The sequence below is a fragment of the Pollicipes pollicipes genome, unplaced genomic scaffold (genome assembly GCF_011947565.3).
Source record: "Pollicipes pollicipes isolate AB1234 unplaced genomic scaffold, Ppol_2.1 Scaffold_4881;HRSCAF=5763_pilon_pilon_pilon, whole genome shotgun sequence".
In the NCBI taxonomy this organism is placed as follows: domain Eukaryota; kingdom Metazoa; phylum Arthropoda; class Thecostraca; order Pollicipedomorpha; family Pollicipedidae; genus Pollicipes; species Pollicipes pollicipes.
Window position 1 is genome coordinate 2,738,587 of NW_023596576.1, and position 8,511 is coordinate 2,747,097.

Consider the following 8,511-nt stretch of genomic DNA (forward strand, 5'->3'; position numbering starts at 1 on the left):
AATTTCTGTAGGCTGACTTCCACTTCGTTACTGGAAGGTTACAGAAAATTCTTACCAATGTCTGAAAATCTAAACGCTAGTAACGTTGAAAAGGAGGAACAACTGCACAACGTCAGGAATGAAAATCTTTATCAAGCCCCCCAATTCTGGTATCATTGTCCACTGTGAATCTGCGCATCCAACTCCCAATAAGCACAACATAATTCGTAACATGTTCCATACAGCTCTAAACAACTCATCAAGTAGTGAAAAGGAAAGAAAGAACATAAACAAAATATGGGCTTTACTGTTGGACAACGGATATTCTCCGCAAATTTTAGGTAGAATGTTGAAAGAAGTAAAAAAGTCTAGAGTGCGTGGGAGATGGGTGGTAGGAGGCACGAATGCGTCCTATCGGACGACGGATTCTTAACGCTACGTTACATAGATGAGCATTGACTTTGGAAAATAAAACACGTTGTGAAAAAATCAGAACTGCGCGTACGCATAGCTTGGAAACACGGTAACAAGCTTAAAAAGTCTCTGGTGAAATCTTCCATCTCGAAGCCTAAGTGCATGGGTGGCAGCAGATGTCATTTATGCTGTTCTGGGTTTCAAGGGGCTTGCACGCAAAAAACGTGGTTTACGAAGTCAAATGTAAACTGTGTGAAAAACATAGAAAGGACATAGTCTATGCTGGGAGGCCCATGCGCCCTATTCGTTTGAGACATAATGAGCACCTGCGAGACGCTAAAAACAAAACGGGGAATACCCCTTTCGGTGACCATTTTTTGGTAAACCGCGTTCAGGCTGAAATCGAGGAAAGTATGGATTCTATGTCCGTTTTAGAGCTTTAAGTCATCTACAGAGCATAGAGCCACCAAGACAGGAAAATCAGTGAATCTATTCTTATAAAAAGTCGACGACTAAATCTTAACATACAGGGCTTATGGTCGATTATGCGAACGTGATGCGCGCCTTTATGTGTGATGTTTGCTACCTTAAATCGCTTACATGTGTAAGTGATACCTGGCGTGTAATGTGCCATGCCTGGTCGATTGAAATGGTTTGTATGTATAATTGGTGCACGATGTGTGATGCCTGTTTAATTCAACTCGCTTGCATACTTGAATGAAGTGCGAAGCGTGATGCCCATTTGCTTGGATTCGTTTGCATGCCCGCGTATGTTCGCACATTCTACTTCTTAGATAGGCAATGTATCGTGGTAATGGCTGGTCTGCGCTCTTTGCTTGATCCCCTGAATGTTCGTGGCCTGTAAAAAAGTGTGGGCTGCTTAAAAAAAAAAAACACTGAAAAAGCGAGTAGGACCATGGGCAGGCAATTTTAGATTCACTTGTGCTATTGTTTCGATGAAGGCATGTTGTCGCAATATGAACCCAACTATATCTCCACTTTCCTGGCTTTTCTCCGAAGAATAAGGCTAATGCTGCTGCCTTATCTATGGGCCCTTTTTGAGCTTACGATGAGCCTTTACAAACCATAAATTTGTCCGTACTGTGCTTGGAAGTGACATGTGTATCCTTCCGTTTTAAAATGGGTCATTTCCAGCCTAAGATGGACAATTCGCGGACACGAAACGATTCTCGTCTGAGCTTGAAATGGGCCCTTTCCGGACCGGACAGGCGCCCTCTACACTTGCTTTTGCAACACAATAAGCGAGAACTACCACATATCCGAGGGTCCCTGCTAGACCATCTGAAATTATGGGCAGGAGCAAACAGACACTTTTGCACCCGTCTCAAAACATGGGGGCAGTTTGCCCCCGCTGCCCCTGGACACGCCGTCACTGAACAGTGCTATCTTATCGACTTATAATGTTTAAGGGGGGCACTGCACCCCCAACATGTTCATTTTGGCTTCAGCGATAGCTTGAGCCCAAGTGGTGGCTTGAGCCCCAATGCCTTCTTTGCTGGTGTGTTCCATATTAAGTTGCAAAGGACTGCTTCATAAACTGTGCAACAAAACAGAAAAAATGATGTGCCGTTTGTCAAGATCAAAAAATGTGTATCCGTTCAGAAACACAAATTCGAAAAACAGTTACGTTGACGGGTTGCCGCTCACGTCTCCCCTCGGCCCCCTCCGCAAATTTTTAAGATGTATAATAACCTTAACTTATTGTCGTGCCCTCCTACCCGGATCACCAATGGCATCAATGTGGACGGCATCACCGTCCCATTGCTACGTTGTTTCGCTTCAAAACAGAGAGGGTGGAGGAAGAGCGAGCGAAAGAGATATGTAAACATTTGTATATATATATATATATATATATATATATATATATATATATATATATATATATATACATATATATGCACATAGATAGATAGATAGATAGATAGATAGATAGATAGATAGATAGATAGAGAGATAGATAGATAGATAGATAGATAGATAGATAGATAGATATATATATATATATATATATATATATATATATATATATATATATATATATATATATGCACATGCATATAACTATACACATATAATCATAAATATATGGGTTTACTTATACATATACTCATATATTTACACGCACACACACAGGACATATATATATATATATATATATATATATATATATATATTTCATAAATCAATTTATTCACTTATTTATTTATACGTGTGCATATTAAAATCTACGCGAATACCGCAGACGTGCACTTAATGTTTTGAACAAATACCAAGCAGAGCTGCGGATGGATCGTGACGGGCTGCTGCCGGGCACGAACAGCATCCCGACACGGCACGGCGGGCGGCGCAGTTCTTTAAGTGAGGCTGGACCATGTCATCACCGCTGTTTATAGAGTTTGTACGACCGATCACTGAGCGCCGACTGGTCTGGAAATTCTGCTGAGGGAGAGCCGCCGTCGCCGCACCCGGTCGCTGTCGAGGCGCGCTCCCACGGCAGGCGGCCCCCCACAGCTGGTGCTGGGCCGCGTGGGCGGCGCGGACCGGCGCCCGATGTGACGTCACGGCGGGGCCGCAGACAGCCGTCGGGCTAGCATGTGTTAGTGACAGATGTGGCGGCAAAGCCGGTGGTGGGGGGAGGGGTAGGGGTGCGGATTTATTCCGGTAGATGAAATAATGCCACTTCTGGCAAGGATTCGCTGGAAGGCTACCGGCGTAGAGGACTTTCCTTACTGTGTTCCCAGGCAACTATTATTGTGACCACAAAATTGACAAGTATTATGAATTCCGAAGTGGTATGCGCGAAGAAGTAGGTGGTGTTAACATATGAGCGAAACAGAGCAGGACGAGAACGAGTGAGGGAAACGCAGGAAAGTTAACAGACATTGAGAAATATGTTAAACATAACGTATCTATATGGGGCAGCGTCTCACGGTTCAAGATATCCAGGATTAAAAACAAAAACGTTGAAGGGAATGTTCCACGTTTGATGATATTGAAGCAAGCATCAGATATGATTAAATAAATTCCCTTATAACTATTGACATACTTTCAAGTGGAAAAGACCGCTCCAGATAGCACAACTTCTCTGTTTAGTTAATATGCTCGTCAGTGCGTCATTGTTTGATTACGTCACCGTTCCTAGCACAGCTTAGATTGAAACCAGTCGACGGTCGTTATATATATGGTTGACGGCCGTTATATGTATGTGGAACACTACCTTGAAACTTGCCTGTAAAACCCATTTTCACACAAAAAATCGATCATGCGTCGGACCTACGTAAGAGGCTTGGCTGGCTCGCCGCCGCAGATGAAGGCAGGTTTCACACCACCTCACTCACTCAAAAGCCCCTCCATTTGGGCGAGCCTGACTCACTTGCTGGTACGCTCCGCGCTATGGGTGAAGTACACGGTCGACCCACGAGACAGAGCAGATATCTGTTTATACCTCATTCGCGTACTCGAGACATCTCGTGGGACATCTGAGGATGTCCCACGAGATGTCTCGAGTGCCTGTTTCTGCGGTGGATTCCTGACTGATTTACATCTGTGTGTGTTCCAGTGCGTTTTTTATGACTGACTGACTGATGACTGACATGACAGCCAGAAGACAGGGGATGAAGCATATACACGACAGGTTAGTGACCGGAGCACGACGAAGAACACGACAGGTTAGTGACCGGAGCACGACGAGGAACACGACAGGTTAGTGACCGGAGCACGACGAGGAACACGACAGGTTAGTGACCGGAGCGGGATGAAAGAGGACAACGTGTAACTGGATAGAGGAGGAGAACAGCACAGGGCAAGAGATGATAGGGTTGAACAGCAGTCGTCATTGGGATTTAACCACGCGCTCAGCTGCTGAGGCCAGCCTGCCTCTCACCCTGGCAGGAAAAGAGGGCACCGTGGGAATCAAACTCCACATCTCTAATCTCCCAGACGTGCAGTCGTTAATGCAAACACATTAACCACTGCATTATCGGTAGGCACCCTGCGGGTAGAACAGCAGACATGATTAGTGCTGGCAGAAATGAAGATGACGTCAGAGAATAGGCGAGAAAGGAAGAGAATAGCATAGTGTAGCACAGAATATATACTTCAAGTCAACAACGAGGTTGCCCAAAAGGAAATTCGTCAAAATGAATTGAACAGAAATGGTTTTCCCCTTACCCCAATCAAAATACGAAAATATTTTCTGTTACTCCCCCCTCCGCCCCCCCCCCCCCCTCCCGCCTGCCTTCTCTGTCCACCCTGCACCGTACAGTGTCGTCGTCATCGCTCCACATATGACAACCCCGTGTTACCCTGAATGTGAAACACTCCATGGCGACATCTTTCTTAGTTTGGAACCGGCAAAAGGATCAGGATTGTGAGATCGACGGCCCCTATCAGTGCGCTTTACGAAAGATGGCAAATCAGGGCGAGTGCTATCAATCACTTCTATTCCCTCTTTCAAGTCACCGGCCATGTTCACGTGCGCAGGATACGTACGCAATAAACTAATGGCAACAGGCTGCAGTGGTGTAGTTTCCTTTTCAGTGGAAGTCCGTCACACACAAAGACTCCAGCTTCCCAACGTGGCAAAGAAGGTGGGTAAATTCGAAAAAAACGTTCGATGGCGTCCTTTTGGGGGGGGGGGTCACATAAGTTTTAATTGCTCATTCCTCTCGCCGAGTCATTTTGCGACCCACGCCCCCTATCACGTGCTCTGCACTGAGTGACATCACGAATGTTGTAATTTATTATGGCACGTACTAGACATACTCAAACATAAACGCAAATGTCTCCCGCATGAGGTCCCCCCCCCCCGTCCCTCCCCCGCTCTCCCGAACCTTGAGAAGAGAACGAGCTAAGTCCGTCGGCAAACCTATCTGCTGTCGAAATATGACGGTATTGGTGTTTCTGCTCACTGTTCAGCTCCCTCCATCAACTTATTTAGTGATGCAGTACAGCCATGCAGTACTGCATGACTACAGCCATGCAGTCTGTGCGGATTTGTTCTGCGTTAGCCCTGGGGTCTGCTGAAGTCTGGTGTCGGTCGTGAAGACTGAGAAAGACTGCCGTCAGTCCTTAATACTGCCGAAGGCTGGTGTCAGTCATTAAAGGGAGTGGGTCACATTTCAAGATATCGAGGCAAGCATCAGATATGATGAAGCAAGATCAGTTATAACTATTGTTGTACTTTTAAGTTGGAAAGACTGCTCTAAACAGCACAGTGTCTCGTCTAGCAAATATGCCCCTCGATGCGTCATTGTTTGATTACGTCAGCACACCTTGCACAACATTAATTGAGCACTAATCGATGGCCGTTGCATCTGTAAATCGTGCTCACGAACGCCAGACATGAATGACTCGACCACTGTATTTTTCTTGGTCTTGATCGGTGCATGGTTTATAACATTGTTATGGCTTCATTGATGCCAACGTGATCTTGACATACTGTCTCCGAAACGGCCTCCCATCTTCGCGGGCATGTCAGAAACTACAGGGGTTTAGTGTTAAGAAGGGCATGACTGTAACCGCACCAAGTGGACTTCAAGATGGCTAGTTCAGTTCAAAATCCCATAGAAACGTGAAGCACTCCCTTTAAGACTGCTGAGGGCTGGTGTCAGTCCTTAGGACTGCCGAAGACTGGTACCAGTTCTGGGGGCTGGCAAAGTCTGGTGTCAGTCCTGGAGACTGGCAAGGCCTGGTATCAATCCTGGAGGGTGCCGAAAATTAGCGTCAGTCCTGTAAACTGTGAAGACTGGTGTCAGTCCTGAAGAGTCAGCCCTAGGGACTGCCAAAAACTAGCGTCAGTCCCATAGGCCGTGAAGACTGGTGTCAGTCCTGGAGGCTGCCGGAGACTGACGTCAGTCATGGAGGCTTCCGAAGACTGGTGTCAGCCCTGAAGAGTCAGCCCTAGGGACTGCCAAAAACTAGCGTCAGTCCTACAGGCTGCGAAGACTGGCGTCAGTCCTGGAGGCTGCCGGAGACTGGCGTCAGTCCTGGAGGCTGCCGGAGGCTGGCGTCAGGCCTGGAGGCTACCGAAGGTTGGTGTCGGTCCTGGAAAAGTTGCAAAGCGATGTATAATTACTCTTTTTTGGCCTTATTGCTTATAGCCAAAGCAATATGAGCCGATGATGATGAGTATTTCGCGAACAATGGCTATTTGCTTTACTCCACATGCTTGTTCATTTGCTAAAAAAATATATTCAAACTACAGTGTTACATTATTTGCCTTGGGATTTTCATCTCAACCAGCAATGAGCGTGATTTGAAGCGACGTGTCCCGATGGAAGTTGTTCATAATGTTAAGAGTACAGACTTTCCGAAGTACGTAATGTGCGATGTCATGATATTGAATGCACGCAACGTCTTAAGTGCATAATGTCCAAAAGCAGGCAAAACGTTCAAAATAGCCCAGAGTGGGGTTGTTCACCATGTCCAAAATACAGAATGTCTGAAGGGCGGAGTGTCCAAAGTACAGAATACCCAAAGTAAAAATGCTCCAAACTGAGAAATGTCCCAGAATCGGAAAAGTCTAAAGTTCAGAATGCTTTAAGTACACAATGTTATAAGCACGCAATATTCATTGTAGGTAAAGCCCAAAAGAGGAATGTTTAATATAGTTCCTAGAGTGGCCGCCAGACTTTTCGCCCGTATTGACAGGCAGCGGCGCTGCCGGAAGCATCTTTGATTGGGGAAACGACGTAGAGTGTGCGAGGGAGGGCGCAATGGTACTGATGGTACCCCAAATGGTAATGATGGTACCCCAAATGATAATGATGGTACCCCAAATGGAAAACAGAAGAAAAAATCCGGACCAGCTAAGTGCGAACAACGCGCGCATTGTTTCCAAGCACCAGTTTGGCATCGGTCAGACCCTGGCAATGCTTAGATCTATGTGCAGAGCTGTCCGTGACCGCGAGCAGTCAGCTTAGATCTATGTGCAGAGCTGTCCGTGACCGTGAGCCATCAGTTTGCAAAGCAGCCCGCTGAAACTGGCGCGAGTGCGATCTTACACGCAGGGCTGTATTAAAACAGCCGCGAGCAGTGGTGGGTCAGCTGTTAAACAGAATTAAAAAAAAAAAATGAAAGGAGAAGTAATGACCACCGAATATTTTCAGTCCAGCGGACATAAGGGTAACTGTATTGTACGTGGGAAATTTTCGCGACCGTTGTCAGGCGCGCAGTGGGGAAGTTACAGGGCAACGAGGCACGCAACTCGCTCGCTCATAACAAAACTAAAATTCATAGCAACTAGACGCATTGTGACACGTGAGGTGAGAGATCCCGTGGTAAATGTGAATACTATCAATTATCATGCACTTGCCGCGACCTCTAAATCACTGGAGCCTGACATGTTCGGGAATCCATACAAACGTTGCCGTTAAATGTGTTGCGAAGTGAGCCCCGTATGAGCGCCCGGCAGGCAGGTTCTCTGGTGTGGCGTTCCCACGCTAATTCACAAGCCCTGTTGTGAATTGTATGTATAATTGTATATATATGTATATATATATATATATATATATATATATATATATACGGTCTATTTTTGTACTGGACCGCTCTTGATCGGCTGCGTACAGCGACTCTTGTCATTTCGCACATTGCCCCCTGTCCTTGTTATTTCGACCGCCTCCGCTCTTTCCCCTGCAAACGTGCAGTTTCAGATTTGCCGCGACGCCGGGCCGGCGGGCTACACGCCCATTTCTAACTTATCTTGTATTGCTTTTTGCAATGACAATTTTTACGTCACCGTATCATATGAATAGTGAGGGCTACAATTTGTTCACATCGCAAAGCCGCAGACAAAGAACGACTGCCCAAACAGCTACATGCAAGGGTGTCATAATTTGTCTCGGGCAATTTCAGAGAAACGGTATTTTCGTTGCTGAAAACTGGAAGAAAGTTGCATGAAGCTGACGGTGAGGTGCATGTCAGGCGGATGGCAGATCCAGCCCGCCAGGGTGGAATCCTCCACCCCAGTTCACCTGCACAACTGGCAGCTGGCGCAGGTCCTGACGATGGACATCTGTGGGAACGGGGCGAGACACCTGTCTGAACGGCAGCACAGCAACAGCGCAGCTTATCGGTAAGGTAACGCTGAATTGG